This window comes from Anticarsia gemmatalis, chromosome 2 (genome assembly GCF_050436995.1).
Source record: "Anticarsia gemmatalis isolate Benzon Research Colony breed Stoneville strain chromosome 2, ilAntGemm2 primary, whole genome shotgun sequence".
Lineage (NCBI taxonomy): Eukaryota > Metazoa > Arthropoda > Insecta > Lepidoptera > Erebidae > Anticarsia > Anticarsia gemmatalis.
Window position 1 is genome coordinate 12,890,056 of NC_134746.1, and position 18,576 is coordinate 12,908,631.

General features: G+C 33.8%; 1 protein-coding gene across 2 annotated transcripts in view; it reads right to left on the bottom strand.

Annotated features, from left to right (window-relative positions):
* pot (zona pellucida domain protein papillote) overlaps positions 1-18,576 on the bottom strand; it is an 85,671-nt gene that overhangs the window by 25,875 nt on the left and 41,220 nt on the right. For both annotated transcript variants that reach the window (XM_076133134.1, XM_076133123.1), the window contains exon 3: positions 16,550-16,635. The gene's annotated coding sequence lies outside the window, so the exon portion shown is untranslated. The remainder of the gene's footprint in view (positions 1-16,549; positions 16,636-18,576) is intronic.

The following is an 18,576-nucleotide window of genomic DNA, read 5'->3' on the forward strand; positions in this document are numbered from 1 at the left end:
TAAACACTATAAACACAGCCTAACCTTCCCCACATCCTTTCATATCGCAAGAATCATCCACAAATATAATTTCATACATGTATTAAACCAAATTTATGTATGAAATAAAACAGAAGTTTGCGGTACGAGTCCAACAGGTTTCACGCGAAATATTGTGTATATTTAAATAATTTTATTGCGCACAAATCATTAAGAATGTTTTAAAGAAGGCTTGTTTTGATACCATCTTTATTTTGGTCTTGAATTATATTATTAAGACGGTATATAGGAGATAAAATTTGCATAGGTGTAAGGGGCCAATGGATGTTCGTTTGTGGAAGAAATGTTGTACATTCTAGTATATTTTAGATATTCATAACTAATTTTTTTGTTTACTTTGTTATAACGTTTTAAACATATCAGCTAAAATCAACAAACACAGTAACAACAGATTTTAAGATAAACATAGTGTTTTTAAATTATAAGTCTTACTAGTTATTGGTAGGTAAAATTAGAAAAAGTCTTAAAATAAGTATTCTTGAAACTCTCATATTCAGACTACATAGATATAAAAAATGTTCTTTTATTAACCGCCATCTATCGAACACTAAAACAAACTTTTGAAAACCTTAAACTAACCTAAGCCCTCAACCTGCACTAGACCAGCATAAAAGTCATAAGATCCCATCCACATTTCGCAATACAACGAAAGCCAAGCAATCATACAACATGTTAAATCAACTTAGCTTTATACCGCTAATTCACACAACCACACAGTGTTCATACAAGTAAAGATTCATACAAATGCATGAGACATGTATGAATGATTCAATTATCAGGAGCTTGTGCAAGGGCCGTCTCCCACGGAGCCACTCACGCGCAACTAACGGTACAGTCGGACGCGATAATGTGCGTATTACTATTTGCGAAGCGTATGGGATAAAGGAATGCATATTTCATGATGTAATATTGATAACACTGCACTTGTGCCTCCGTGGCGCAGTGGTTTAGGTCACCACGCCGATATCACATGTACGTTTGTAAAAGTCCCCACGACACAGGAGCAATTTTTAAAATATATCATCTACCTAACTAACGGCTAGGGAAGCCATGATTATAAATGTGTAGCCCAAATAAATTGAACACTTAGACTAAGACTTCATAATAATATTATTATATTGTTATTGTCTGATTACTTGATATTGTCACATTAAATTCGTACATGTGGTTTTAATTTTCTAATTGTTTTGATATTATCTCTCTTGATTTATTTAGCAGCTTGCAAGAAAACGGCTCTTAAAACACCACATCTTCTAACTTATTGAGTGTATCACAGCTTAACAAAATTTCAACAGTTACGATAAGAGTCTAAAGATTACCTCACCACCTAAAACCCAAATTACGTCACAGTTTCAAATAAAACATTTCTTTTTCACAAAAAGAATTTAGGGCAATGCAAAGCTTTGCATAAACTTTAGGTTTTACGGCAAAAATACTTTGCAGGATTACATCACTGCTGCAAAAATATGAAATACGCCACATTTATAAATTTCTTTATGCACACTACTATAATAATATATTGTCATATAAGCCCTTTGGTTTATCTGTCGAGACAGTATATCTATGTCGTTACACACAAACAAGCCTTTTTTAAACTTAACTTTAGAATTCTTACGTTGCTGACAAGGTTTTTATTAAACATGGTGCATCGCCATCAATCAGTAGTATTATCTATACTAATATTATAAAGCTGAAGAGTTTGTTTGTTTGTTTGTTTGTTTGTTTGTTTGTTTGTTTGAACGCGCTAATCTCAGGAACTACGGGTCCGATTTGAAAAATTCTTTCATTGTTAGATAGCCCATTTATCGAGGAAGGTTATAGGCTATATATCATCACGCTACGACCAATAGGAGCAGAGCTGCAGTAAAAAATATTACAAAAACGGGGAAAATTTTGACCCATTCTCTCTTATGTGACGCAAGCGAAGTTGCGCGGGACAGCTAGTATTAGATAAGTTTCCCAATCTATGTCAACATTTTCAATCTATGTCAACTTTAAATAATAATAACAACTAAGCAGTACATATTTATAAAACTACCTAACCTGTAAAAAAACATTGACAACTGTAAAATTATTCTTAGTACAAAAAAAAATAACAAAACTAAAAAAGACATGATAAAAATATGCGCACAAGTATTTCTCTCGACTGTACACACATTATCACCTGCGTGCGCGCTGATGGTGGGCGGCACGCATATTGCCACAATCCTTCCTCAAAGCCTTCGACATAGCTATCAAAGCCTCTCGTGGGCATCAACGATAATATTTATGTAAATATCACGACTATAGGCATGTTGAAAATATGATTTTGACTTATAACATTTAAGACGATTTTTGTGTTACGTAAAGACATGACGATGTGAAAATGCTTTCAGACCAAATAATATTAAGCGATTTCTCCTTGACTGTATATAAAACCCTTATTTGGCCAAACACAAACTGTAATATGACAATGAGAGCGCTGAGAGTTAACACAAATTGGAAAAATATTTGTACTAATTTACATTCATTTTAAAGTTACTATAATAAGAGTCTTAGAAACAAAACAATTTCTGACTTTTCACATAATGCATGAAATAATTCTTCAACAAAAATAACGACTAATTGAACGAAACCCTGTACTTTAATAACACGTTCATATAGAAGATTTACAACGAGAAGTGAATTAAAACAGCTGTAATATTATTATTTATGACCGTCTCTATAACTTACAGTAAAACGTCGGGAAGCAATTATAACAATTCGAAGCTCACAAGTTATTAACTATCGTCATCCGTGAGAAAACATTCTATTTTAATAAGAACTTATTGAACAAGAGCCCGGTAACGTCAAACTTTCGTTAGGTTATAAATTTTCTATCCTTCTATCAAAGGTTTAAACAAACACGGAAAAATGAAGCTATCTTTTAATAGCATTTGTCAGACCCCAAAAACGGTTAAAAATTATCAGTCGCAAATGATATATTGTTCGCATTTTATTTAGAATTACATTAGAAATTAGAAGTTATTCGCGAGACTATCATCGATTCAATCGAGTTAAAACTATGAAAGACACTTAAATTTCTTTGAAATATAAATTATCAACTATTATTGAATTCCGACAGTTCTATCCCTGACTGGTGACGTCTGATGGCTGCTACAGCTAAGATAACCTGAACTTCATAATAACACATGTTGTCATACTTATCAATAGCTAACAAACTTTCAACTTTTCTAAAATACCCAAGGATTGACTTCCACGGGCTCTTGGTCTATCCTAGAACCGGATTCCAATTTATTTATTAACGTATGTCATTGTAAAATATTAAAATAGTAACTAAACTTATCATCACAAAGCAACATAAACTCTATCCCAAAGAAATTAGGTTGAATTTCGTTTGCTTAATAGACGATGACTATTATTTTTTTCAACAATAATATCAACGTGACAATTGACTGGTTTTTATTGATATTTGCTATGGTCAAGTCTATTTAAATTAGATACTGAGTTTATAAAAACCCAATGGATTTAGTAATTGAATTTTGGGGAGTTGAGTTGCCAAATATGAATTTGATTCAATTTTTTTCTAGTGTCGCAACACAATATATGACCTTGAGTAATTCATACCTTTAACTTAAATTCTGCTAATATTATAAATGCGAGAGTCTGTAGGAGAAGACATTTGTTTGTTACTCTTTTACACTAAAACTACTTACCCCCGGTTTCTTGGGTACATTTAACGGTAGTTTATTTATTCAATAGCGTTAAAACTCATATAAAAAAATGCTATTGAATAGATAAACTACCGTTAAATGTACTCGGAAACCGGTAACTGGTTTCAAATTAAATATAGCACACAGACAGCTTATAACCTAAATTGACAGCCACACATCTTAAACTGGGAAATCTTGGATAAAGCCGAAGCTAACACTCTTTCAAGATAGTCGCCATCAAACGTCAAAGTTAGGCCAGGGCGATTAATTTCACACGCGACTACGTCCGCCACCTGAATTTTTCCATGAGAATGCATCAATTTCCCGGGATAAAAAGTTGCCTATGTCCTTTCTCGGGTATCAAAATATCTCCATACCAAATTTCATGCAATTTGATTCAGTAGTTTAGGCGTGATTGAGTGACAGACAGACAGACAGAGTTACTTTCGCATTTATAATATTAATATGGATCAGAAAATAAATAGTCCAAAGAAAAGAAATATGAATGCTATGAATATGATTCTTCAAGCGTTTTTTTATCAACTCCGATGAAGCCTCTGACCCCAATGCTACTGCATCATCTTTTCTTTCTGAATTTTTATTTTAAAGCGTATTTTTCCAGTATAGCCTGTGAACAAGCTGTAACACAGGTAGCCACGCCTAAGTGGTTAAGTAAACCGCTCAGGGTCTTACGATGAATGAACATTGTTTACACAACAACTTTACATGACGTAGCTACGTACTGTATGTTGAAAATACGTGCTTTGAAATGTACAAAAAATATTACTAGTTATTGAAGTAAAGGTAGGAAAAGTTGAGTCAGTAGAAACTTTAATTTTTTTAGTAAAGTAACTAGTTGCATTTTGTGCACTGAGGAATATATTATTAAATCATAAATGTATGAAAATTAATGGGAAGCACTCTAGAATAAGTAAATGCTGGTAATATCGAAGATATTTATCATAAGGAACACTTCACTTAGTTCCAAAAAAATCCTGTACGTACCAATTTCGGCAAGCAAATTAAATTATCTCCACATATTTATAAAAATGTTAAAACAATTCCACGAACATTGTTATGTCCTCAAAACTCGAGTCTAAGAAAAATGGGCTAAAGTAAATGTCCCCATCCCCACACAAAACAAGAGTTGAATATTCCTGCATTCGAAAATTCCGGAATCACCCGAAACTCTCCGGAGAAACCCGAACGACATTAAACATATTTTTCACATTAGTAAAATCCCAGACACACTCATGAAACTTGGTCCCATTATACTTAAATTTTCTTTTATTTTCAAACAAAATATAAACACAAGTACGTATGACCTCGATGTGGGTCAGATTGAATGGTATTCAGCCAGTGCGGTAATACTTTCTATCACGAACTCGCGGTACTCTCAGTAGCGGGCCGAGCGTGGACTCTCGTGCATAACTGTCAAGTAAAATTATGCATGGTGCCGTTTTTCTACAAGTAATATAATGAAATAAAATAAAAAATAAATAAATTTAACCCATTACTGTCCCACTGCTGGGCAAGGGTCTCCTCCCGTAATGAGGGAGGGGTTAGGCCTTGAGTCCACCACGCTCGCTAAGTGCGGAGTACTGATTTAGCATCCTATCAAAAACTTTTCCATTTATATAAGTTTGTGCGCAAGAAAATACGTTTTTGTAACTGTCACCATAACATAATAAACACCGTTCGTCTTCTCGCGAAATTGTAAACGAAAAATTATGAACTGTACCAAACAGTTAGCAATTTAACGTGTTATTTTTCGATATTATCATCGTCATAATTCATACACATTTGCCTGCTAGATATAACGAAGTTTTTATCAAACCACCTAGTTGAAAATCACCTAGTTGGATCATACGTATTGACAGAAACAAAAGCAATCCAATCAAGTGTTCCAGCCGTTTCTCACAGTAATAAACATGTAATCCTTTTACAGAACCTGCAGGCTCCGTCGCCAAAACTGGTTGACGGCACCTTACTTAACTACACACCCCTCATCAAAGGAAATACAATCCTATTACGAAGACATAAGGTGTGTTTTAACTCACATGTGAGGTCTCTTCCATTCTTTTTTTTTGGTAACCACTTTCACTTTTTGCAACGCCCTATTGATGTCTGCTTATGTAATAGATTAAGATTAATAGTTTAGTATTTGAGATAATAGTTGTTCTATTTATCACTTAATGTCATAAAACAAAGCCGTTAGTCTTTTTGCGATAAACTCAAAAACTACTTAACTAATTTTCATAGGCATTCGCTAACAGATGGATTGATTCATGAAGAATATTTTTGTTTCTTTAATTCGACAACTTTAAAGAGAGCCCTGGCATGCACTATCTATGTTGATTCAAGGTTATAATTTAGTGTATTTACAAAATAAAATTATATCAAACAGGCTACCGTCACCTGTATAATCCTTTGGGTCACATTTCTAAATTCACACAGCCGTGAACGTTGGCTTACGTAAACTTTGGTAAGAAAACAATTTCAAAATCATAAAAAATATTGCCCTGGAAGCCTGGTTCCAACAAAATATGCAACATACAGGGTAAAATAAATAAATAATAATATTAATAAATATGCAGGGTCTGCTAGTTATTAATATTATATTTGTCCATTATTGTGTCAGTTTGTATATGTTTATTCACGTGTAAACAGAATGAGGTCAAACTCATTGTGCTACTTAATCATGATACGATTAGACTTGACTGGACAACGTATTAGACATATAACTTTACGTGCCGCTTATATTCTATTCTCATAATAAAATGCCCTTGACTATACTACACATACCAATTATTTTTGTACCAATATCCAAAACAGCCAAGGACTAAAATTCTCAAGTCTAAACCGCGTTATATCCAATTTATTAGCTAAAAGACTGGAATAACTTTGAAAAAAATGGACTAAAGTTTTGTTTGTTACCTAGAGTTATTCAGACATGTGAAAACGGCTTAACGTGTTTAAATATGGCAGACACACCAAAAGTGTAAAAAATAATTTTGGGAAATCGTGTTACAAGGATCAAATCTTGGCAACAAGTATAAATATTCATTAAAGAAGTTATCACAATTTAACATTAAGTACTTGAAATTGGTAACAAATAAATAGTCATAAATGTGTTCTATATAATAAATAGTAACACACATAACAATAAGTAAATAATATATGTAAATAGTTATTACGTATTCTTATCAGTGTTGCGCTAAAGGAAGTGGCTTGCGTAACAACGGAAGGAGGACGCACGGTTAATGTAACACCAGTAGTTACTTTGTAAATTATATACGTATAATATATTGTTATAATATATTAAATAACGTATAATAATATATATATAAGTCAAGTTTAAATGTAACAGTTATATTTTAAGGTTATAAGCAAACACTGTAAAATGAAAATAAGTTATTAAAGGTCGAATGCAACTGCATTATGTCTCTAATGTTAAACTTGTGAAATAAAAATGCAGAGGGGATCAAGCCGCTACTCAATGCTTTTAGTAATTTGGTAAATCAACGAATTCATACAAAATAAGGTAAAACTTTTTCTAAAATCTGTATAAATAAAAATAAATTTAACCCATTACTGTCCCACTGCTGGGCAAGGGTCTCCTCCCGTAATGAGGGAGGGGTTAGGCCTTGAGTCCACCACGCTGGCCAAGTGCGGGTTGGGGACTTCAAATCTGTAATCTAAATTATTTAACACAGCACCACATTTTTTCATTTCAGTTATCTCTGAATCTCCCAGTCGTATATTAGTAGTATACCGTTTGTGACCGAAGAAACTAATAAAAATGCGAGTAAACCTTTGGGGCATAGCTATAGTACTGCAAAACAAATTACTAAGATAAATGTAGATACTTACAAGTATATTAAGAAACAATGATCCTATCTAGCCGCCGTGTCAAGGCTCTATTGCAAATATAACTGTATTTAGTTTATCAACATACAATCATTGCAGGTTATAAGCTATATGAACTATATGAATCGTACCAGCTGTTTGTTTCTATATGATTAATTTAGTTTTACAATTAGTTTGTGATAATATCCTTACACACTTAAGTCTCGTATCACACTAACATTTTATATGCGAAAGCTTAGGCAGATGGGTGTTTGTTACTCTTTCAGAAACTGTTGAATGGATTCAGGTGAAATTAGCCACAGATATTATTAAACAGTACAAAATATAAATCTAAATCACGTTATCTTATGGCCGTTTTTTCAGACTAAGCTATGATACGGAAGACCCACTATTCAAAACACGCAGAGTTCTAACTTAAATATCTAACTCAATTTACCAAAAAAACTATGTCATCTCTTACTATTGTGTCATCGACCGAAAGAAAGCGAAAAACATTGCACAATACAGAATATACTTAACTAAACAAATATTAACTTATTCCTCTAGTATACCTCTACATTTACACAAGAGTTTTCAGTAGTCGAATGTACAATTGCCGAAAATTACCGAGAGTGGCCGAGTATACCCGAGTGTCGACATCTGCGCAAACGCGTCTCGTCCTTGTATGCAACGGCCCACATTCGGACGTTTATTAATCATGTCCGCTTTTTACTAATTATATTTTTGTTTTAAATTAGGTGAGGTTATAAATATTTTTATTTAATTACGTATATAATGAATTCACAGTACAAGTAAATCATAAGCAAATTGTTGGTACTTTTCAAAAGCATTTGTTCATGATGACTAGATCCTAGCTTTTCTGTTCAAGTGCTAAAAAATGCATGCTACATTTTGTCTGTTTGTCATTTGCTCTGTTGTAACTTAACTGCTACATAGTTTTCGATTAAACTTTAGCATAAAAATACTGAATGTTCCGTTATCAAACTTGGATAGTGACAATCTGTTTTACATAGAAAGTGCTCTAATCTTTCTTTTTTAATAAAACTCTACCTTTTGATATAGAAGAAGAAACTATGTACGCGAGGCCGCGAAATACATAGATATATTCAGAATTTTAGTGTAACCTAAATTCAACTGACATTTAGTTATATCTATTTAACACCTCTACCAAACACAAATATGGAACCTTCAAGCGAAATTTATTCACTTTTTAAATGCCAAACCCAAAATATTTATGCCTTCTCTTTTAAACTCTTGTCCCAAATTAGGTCTCAGTAATGAGGACTCACTTGACTGGACGGGTCCCGCTGACCTTGGGACCCAAATATGGCCCGGGGCCAGAACAAGGACCTCTCACGATATACTTGATTTATTATTGGCAAGTTTTTAAAGGTGGTTTAAAAGCTATTTGTAATTTCGTTTGTGGAATCTGAAGGGTGATTATGAAACACTATCTGTCCAATTAAGGAACTCCATGGTACCATTTAAATAGGTATGAGTACTAATTGCTTTTACCAATTCATATCAACTAAAAATAAACGAAATATTTATAATCTATTATTTTAAAATAATTGAAAAAGCCGAAAATGTATGCTGCGTGTATGCTTATATATGTTTTTCTAAAATCTATATTTAATAAGGGTTTTATCTCTAAAAGCTTAAGTCAGCCCCAAAGTAAAAAAAAATATTGTTAATAAAAAAAAAGGAAGAATGGACGCTGCGTACATATTTAGTACCGTATTATCTATCTACCATTTATGGCAATAAATCCCGTTTCGTGCCACTTTTGACCAGGGCCATTGGATAAACTAAATAGTGTCATTGGCCCACCTTGCCACAGGTCTGCCGTTACACAATAAAATAAAACATATAACACAGCAATGTTGTATTGCGTGCACACCTCATTATAACTAGTGTTTATCTACAATCTAGACAAGTAAGGACCTAGGCCGATGCGATTTCGAAATACAAGACCTTCGATGTGCGCCGTACTTAAATTGAAATGCTGGCAGTTTGACAACTATAGATAAGTAATATCTAGTAGTCAGGTAGTCTTGTATGTATTTTATGTCTTTGCTATCTCTACTTACATAAACTATTAATATAAAGCTGAAGAGTTTGTTTATTCGTTTGTTTGTTTGTTTGTTTGAACGATATCTTTGAAACTACTGGTTCGAACGGAAAAAGAAGAATGTCATGAAATGTCATGTCAATGTCATGAAGACGAGGTAAATTTCAATTTACCTCGTCTTCATGATTTAGTATAGTGCAGTTTATGCGTCGTATGAATTTATAATTAAGAGATTTATGTACTGTTTATTATTGGACTTAAAAATCTGTTTTTTTTACTGTCGAGTGCATTTTGTAAATATGCTATGAATGAAACAAGTGCTGGATCGCAAAATATGACGTAATGAGGGGGCCTATACTCAAAAGTGGGTAGACGTGGGTTGAATAGAACATAGATTTTCTAAATATAGCTAAACTATACCACAAAGCTTACTTTAAAACTGCTACATTTGTAATCGAAAGGAAACATATACATACATAATACATAATAAATAACCCGGAATGAGGAAAATACTCCAAAGATATACAAAACTTTTTACCATTACCAGTAATACAATTTTTAACGTCGCACTTACAGAAAAACTTTCACAAAACTTGCTTAATTTCCTCTAAAAAACGTAGTAATTTTTGCTGGTACGACCATAAGTAATTTCGCAATCCATCTTGAGCCCCTTCAATATAGGTTTCGTATGAAAAAATATTAAGGCCGGCTCTTGATCTCAGGATATAATACTTTTTACATCTTGACAGTTGACACGCGATGAAATTCAAGCTCAGGGCAAAGCTAAATCTGTGGGTGCGAGGTATAATATAGATCTTCAAATGATCCCTTAAACGATCGAAGAAATATTTAAAGAAGAAGAAAACGCGGTAGACGGTCTCGTACAAAATATTATGCAAGCAATAAAATTATACGTACATAAAATCAAGCCTTGTTCCCATAGGGGTAAGCAAAGATCAAGGACGACATTTGATACTAGCCTTTCAAAACGTTTAGGTATATTTTTATTACCCGTTACTGTCCCACTGCTGCGCAAGGGCTTCCTCCCAAACGAGGGGAGGGGTAAGGCCTTTAGATTAGGTATATCTTAAGATAAAATATATATTATATGATATCCCATAGACGGAAGCGAGCTTTATAGCACGTCGCGTCGCGTCGTTTTGAGTCCAAAATCAATTACTTCACAAAAACAAAAGCGGCACGATCACTCGCGTACTTTTGCTTTTTGGACAAAAATGTCGACTGATGCTGTTTTATGGTCAAGATATTTGAGTCAGTAGTACTAAAATGCTTATTACTTGTATACTTATACGGCGAGTGAGTTGTGTTGTTTTGGTAAGGAATATAATTGTATTTTAAATAATTTTATGTTCAACTAACCTTCCCCCCGCGGCTTTGCCTGCGTGGAAATTCACTGCCTTCGAGGGAAATTTCCGAAAATTTCCTCTTAGTGCTTCTCTACACTTCCTAGGGAATCTTCATATCAAATGACAACTTTCTAATCTCAGTAGATTTGGCTGTGCGTTATCCATCAGTCAGTCAGACAGTTAGTATCGGAAGAGTTTCATATAAATAGATTTCGTAACTACTTTCGTTAATATTTAAAAGATATTTTCCCTCCTCTTCATTTGTATTACACAGTTTACACTACGATACTTTTTCTACAAGTTGCAATAAAACCAAAATAGCTTTTAAGGAAAATTCACTTAATATTATTGCCATTAAAAATCTTAAAATAGTTCTGACACCGGGTAAATCCGACATTTTATAGCGGAGAAATAACAATACATTACTCTTTGTCACTCAAGCTCGAATCAATTTAAATAGCAGTCAAAAGTTTTTCTCTTCTTTTCCTTTAGATAGATTATTGATTTATTATTTATCCTTACGGCTATCTTTTCAGGTTCTTACCTAATGGAAATATACGTAGAAGCCATGCTAATCTTTTCTGTATTGTTACATTTTTGGTATATACCTACTAGCTAACCCGACGAACTTCGTACCGCCTAACAGTAAATTTCTGTACGTAAGAATCCTCATACTTCAAGGAATATTATAAAAAAAATAGTAAAATCGGGTGAGCCGTTATTGAGTTTAGCGCTTAGCAAGATATGTACTGCCAAAGCTTGCAAAACTAAAATAAACCTTTATCGATTGTGTTGATTTCATATGCAAAATAATCGAAACTAGTTCAAATTCCCGCTGTCAATGTTACCCAAATTATTAAAAGTTACCCAAATTGACCTTACATTGATGGGACAAAAATGACATGAAGATTTAATCGTTATTTGAGCGATGACGTTTCAGTATTCAATTGTTTATCTCCTACTTCCTAGACGTAAAGACGTTCAATAGAACATCAGGAAATCTTATTATTCGTATCGGCCAGATCCCGGATAAGGCATAGACGATTGGACGCGCAAATCCTTATCTATCCGTACAAAAGGATTTCTTTACACATTGTCTCCCGTTAAAGGAAGACCGCTACACATGCATTTATTTCAATACATCGGAGGGAGATATTCTCAACCGAGAACCGACCCGATAGACCTTTACCATCCATATAATTATATAGTAAGTGTACCTCGTGTCAAAGTTCTTCAAGCCAGCCAAAGATCTTTAAAATCTTTCTCGATATTAAGAAAAAACCAACTTTTTCACATAATTGCTGACACTGCGTTTCTATAAATGAGTTCTGTGGTCATATATGATTATGATGGATTCATCCTAAACGTAGAAATATCAGTTGTCAAATAGGGGTGAAATATTTGACCAAACAATTAATAGCAGTTTACAATACTAAGCTAATTTACGAGTTGGTCTTACCAAAAGGTTGCTTACCTTACAAACCTTTTACCAACCACTGCATACAAAACTGCATATAAGCACCTTAATAATAATGATGGTTTAAAATGGAGTGTCGGTAAATAAAGATTCAAGTTATTTTGATGTTGATGACATTTTAAAAGGTTGTGAGTGAAAAGATCTTTTGAAGACCTTTTTGTCTTTATATTTATGTACAAGGCTAAAAAGCTACAGATATTAATGGCAACGGATTAAAGATCAGCCAGCACCACCTTAGCGCGGTCATTCTACAGATGGGTGACCGCACAGTGGTATTAGAACTGAGCTTCTCTGTGCTTCGGAGGGCACGTGGAAAGTCGGTCCCGGTTGTTGCCTATTAAGAAACAGTCGTTATGCCACGTCAAAGGCCATCGGGCGGCTTGAACAACTTTGACGCTAGGTTGACCACTTACCATACGATAAGAAGAAGACTTGAACAACTATCTTCTTCCAAATCCCAATTAGGGAACTGTAATCATACTGGTGCGTATAATAAAATGTAGCAGCTTTAAAAATTGCATGGCCATTACTTCTAAAAGCCTCGCGCCGTAAGAATTTTTAATGAAAAACTGCAGAATATGTTTTTATTGAGTACAAATATTAAACTTTACAAGTTTATTTCGTTGTTTTGCGGGCCGAGTAAAACAAAGCCTAACTACACCTGTCCTAGAACATCCCTTTACCAATCTTGCCCATCTTCGCATTCCTCCCGAGGTGTCGTAGTTAACGACCCGATCAAAGATACCTAGCCGTGACTGCTTGTTAAAACTACGATAGCCATCTCTACCTCAGATACCTTATTGCAATGGTGTACGAACTATTATTGACTGGCTATTTGTTGTAGTATTAATGTTAACAAAGTGCGTATTTATTATAATTGCAAATGATGTCGTTTTGTTTGGTTCGTTTTAATTAAATTGTTATACTCATTGCTTTATACTTTACTACAGGTATCTGCTCTATGTCATAGATAATATCTAGGAGGTGTGCACATAAAAAACTATTTTTACTTTGATTTTATTCACTTTTTCAAAGTTCAAATTGAGTTCTGACTTATTTCCAAACTTTTTTTGTTGACTGCGAATTACGTAAAATTTATTATATGATAAGTATTGTAAGTAAGTATATAAGTATTGGTAAATTGTAGGTTACGATATACCATCTTAGGTTTTAAGTCTTACCTAGTAAGGTTACCTCTGAAAAACTTCAAAACTTTTTTAGTATAGCCATAGATAGCCACAAGATTATCTTTACTAATAAAAAACGACAATGTCATTTATGTACACTAACTCTTAAAACACCATGTAAGGCTGGCCTATAAAAGAGCAATACAAAGTAATCAATAGACCCATCGCCTTCGATGAGCCACGCCTGACAAATGAACCACTATTAAATTTCACAGTCACGTAAACTTCTAACATAAAAAGTAACATCTCATTTTTGTTTTTATTTCTGAATTATCTACTGTAAGTGGATAAGGAGGCCATGATCTATTTGTTTGGTGAAGTTAAGCCATACTTTTAAGGTTTAGTAGTGGATGGGTGAGCATTCATTGTCAGAAAATTGCACTTAAAAGAGCTTATAAGGATTTTGAGCCACTTTATTCTTAGTGCTCATAAAAATCCATACTAATTTTCCTAGTACGTAACGACTAGACAAATAAAACCTCTATTATTCCTCAGAAAATAAGCCAAATAATATAGAAATCCGATCAGTTGTTTAGTAAATCAACATATAAATTAAATTACGGATTGACAAGCGATTTGCAGTTCATTTATGTCTTTAACGAATGTACCAATAAAAAGTACCTTTTTTCTTCACAAAAACTAAATAAAAGTATTTTAAAACGGTTCACGAATCGATTTGTCTTGTCCAAATCAAGATTTTCGTAAGTGAATTGTAATATATTGGCAATTTGTTTAATGCCTATTAAACGTTAAAATGTCGGCAACAGATTAAGTAAATAACAGATTAACATCGGTCTATTTTGTGCAAATGTATTTAACGCAATTCCTTTGTAAATTGGCATTTAAATCTTTACAAATACCTACTGAAAATTTTATCACAGTAAAAAAATATGCAATTTATTTACTCATTTATTTATTTTCATACAAATAGTTTTTAAATAAAACGTTGTATACTTTAACAAATTAATTGTTGAGGTCTATATGGATGCGAATGCGCGTACTTTATGACTGCTATCATGTATATTTTCTATTTTATATTGACCATTTAACATTTATCTCACACTTTTTATAGACTGTGTTTGCAAACGTTTAAATTTCTTAGTATATTACGATTCAATATTTTTTCCGGACATTTTAATATAAGACATAATGAAATACCGCAAAGATATTTATTTCCCATAGCCATAGGCAACCGAATAAAATGTAACTTTTTATTTGGTATCCACCGTTATCGTGCCCTAAGGTGAGGCAAAGGTACATTACCGTTCAGCCAGATTCAGCCACAATTCACCGATAACGGTAATAGATCAAAATGAGATAAAATGGCGGCTTGTTCTTATTTATTGCAGTACGCTTCTGGCTGCTGTACTTTTAAATAATGTTATAAATGTTAAAAATAGTTTACAATAATTTAAAAAAAATTTGGATTGGTAAGATTGATTGTAGCACTAATTCCGAAAATAAAATTACAAAATAATATTTTTTTACAATGTGACATGAGAATCACAGAATATATTTAAAAAAATGACTGGTCGACGGCCTTCTAGAGCACTAATTTATTTTTAAATGATGGTTTTCAAAGACTGTTTTATAATAAATTTATATTTCTCTAAAACCTGATGAATTGAATGTACGGCCGATATTTTTTAAAGAAAATCTGAGCTTATTAACCAATTATTTATTAGTTCGCTTTAGCAGCGAAAAATCTATGTTTATAATAAATTCGCAACTAAACCTCACAATAGGCTAAGGAAATGTAATAAAACCTCTTCCATGACTTTCCCTGTTTTTATTGCTTGCCAGCAATTTCCCAAGCTTTTTAACATAGCTATATCCTGGTAATAAATCTAATGATTTGAAGGTACTGCCACGACTATTATCGCAGTTTGAAGTGCATAAAACTTACCTTTGCTTTTAATGAAAGAACTTAAATGTAGTTAACTTACTTTAAAAAAAACTGACTTTTCTCATCGAATTCTATTTCTAAGGGGTGTGCCAACCAGAAAAAATATACAGTTAGAATCTTAAAATCAGGTAATATTATATTTATATGCAAAAAGGTTTTTGTTGTACAGTGTGTTGCATTTTATTTCAATTTTTATATTTACATTGGCAGCTCACACTTGGCCAGCATGGTGAACTTAGCCCCTCTCTCATTCCGAGAGCTGACCCTTGCCGACGAACAGTAATGGGTTAAATTCATCATTTACTTATACATTAGCAACACAGGTACCTTATTTACCTACCTTAAGCTCGTGAAGAAATAGTGTTTCTTTTAAACAACAAATCGACACGTACAGTTAATAGGTCTAGCCGCATTACCTCTGTAATTAAAGGAAATGCCATTCGCGCCACATTCCCAACGATTATACCACTTTTATAGGCCTCCGAGTATCTACGGATTGTATTCTGATAGTTTAAATACAAAAAGTAGAGACGTTTGTGCTATTTGTTGCTACTATAAAAGTTAATCTGTATTTGGTAAAAGATATCTGCACTATTTTCTTGTGGATAATCTTGAAAACAGTTATTTGTCACCGTGATCAAAATGATACTGCTCAAATTGCTTTTAAGAAGGGCCAATTTTATCTTCAACTAAACATTTTTTGAGCAGTAGTTGACGTTTCCCCTATTACATCTATAAAACAATAATTCGTGGAATAATCTAAGATTAGTATCCGTCAGTAATTTATTTTATACAGTTTTTTTTTTAATTTAGTTTTTGTGTATAAAAACCTGCTGCTAATTTAAATTTTAAATGTCGAATGGAAAAAGTATACGACATTAATTTTGTAAGCAGTTTTTATAAACGAGGTTTGTTTCGAAAATAGTTTTTAATCGTTTACCTGGCAACAGTTGTCTGTGATAAAATCAAGATGGTGGACGTATCGGCGGGAAACTGCCGCGGCTCCGTCACATTGTCGGCTTGTTACTGTAACAAAGAAGGGACACTGTTAAATAAATACTGATCATATCTGTTGTGGTAAACGAAGAGAGATTTCTTGTAAACTATTATTAAAAAGGTTAAATTGGTGACTTATTTTTCATGCTAAAACAGTGTTTAAGGAAAGCAATGCTATGACTATATGAATGACTAGCTGACCCGCGCAACTTCGCGTGCGTCACATAAGAGAAAATTAATCAAAAAATTTGTCCCGTTTTTGTAACATTTTTGACTGCTGCTCTGTTCCTATTAGTCGTAGCGTGATGTTATATAACCTATAACCTTCCTCGATAAATGAGCTATCTAACACTGAAAGAATTTTCCAAATCGGATCAGTAGTTCCTGAGATTAGCGCGTTCAAACAAACAAACAAACATACTCTTCAGCTTTATCAACGAAGTTAGGATATACACTGACGGATCCAAAACCGCATTTGGTACAGGAGCCGGCGTCTTCTCGAACGATCTAAATATCAAAATATCAGCCACCCTAGACAAACTAAATACAATCTTCCAAGCAGAATGTATAGGAATCACTAAGGCAGCACAAGCAGTCGCAGCCAGAGATGTCAGAGACTTTAAAATAAAAATTGTCTCGGACAGTGCATCCATGCTACAAGCCTTACAAAATAACGTTATAACATCTGCCCTTGTTCTGGAATGCCATAATGCGCTCCAGGCTATTGCACGTACGAACACAGTTACCCTGCAATGGATCAAAGGGCACAGCAATTCAATGGGAAACGATGCAGCTGATGAACTAGCTAAAAGGGGATCAAATGGAACAGTACTTGGACCGGAACCACTACTGCCTATCCCCCAAGCACAAATTAAATCTTGGCTGAACAGAAACACCGAAGCGAAACACCTAAAAGAATGGAACAACAGCAAAGGTTGCAGGCAAACTAAGGCTGCAGTTCCGGTGGCACCTAAGAATCTTGCCCGCAACCTTATCAGTCTAAAAAGGGACAAAATACGCAAGGTAATAGGAATCCTAACCGGCCATTGTCCCCTAAACAAACATCTATGTACAATAGGCGTGACGGACAGCCCTCTGTGCAGAGGATGCATGGAGGCAGAGGAAACACCACAACATGTACTAGTGGAATGCAACAGCGTGGCGGACCAACGAGCGCGAACAAAAATATTGACAACAACACTCCAGGAAGCCTGCAGCAACTTGAAAAAGCTACTGAAGTTCTGGGAAGAACTAGGATGGCTGGAGTGAGGGCGAATCAACGCAACAATAAGAGAGGGTAGATACACGCACAAAGGCCCATTTAAGAGGCTAAGTGCGGAAAAAGCCCAGGAAACCTAACCTAACCTAACCTACTCTTCAGCTTTATAATATTAGTATAGATGATTATATTAATGATTCTTAGTAAACAAATATTTAAATTTTATAATTATAATAATAAACACATACCCTACATAATATTACGCCTATAAGAAAGCTAAGGTAACATGTAGGCGGAAATATTCGCGCATTTGACCGTTTACAATGTACCTAAGTCCCGTGTATTAGGGTTTTATATATTGCCATATACCGGGCACGGTATTACAAAATAGTACACATTACTATAAAAACCAAAAACATATACATAAAAGGCACAAATTGAGTCGTAAAAAAGTCACTGAACACTAGTCAACTAATTTATCATACAAAGTATGAATAGTTTGTCATCACTAGACTTAATTTACATGCGTAGAGTACATCATACAAGTAGTACTATTATTCATTCTTATATACATACATATATATTGATTGACAATACATTCCATTGAAACCACAGCGTCCGTCTGATTCACGACATGAATCACTCTTATTTTTAATTTAATGATCTCCATTTCTACTTATCACAAACACATTTTTTGTGAACCAAAAACACCGGTAGGCGTTAAAAAAAGTGTACATCTTTAGTCTATGGGT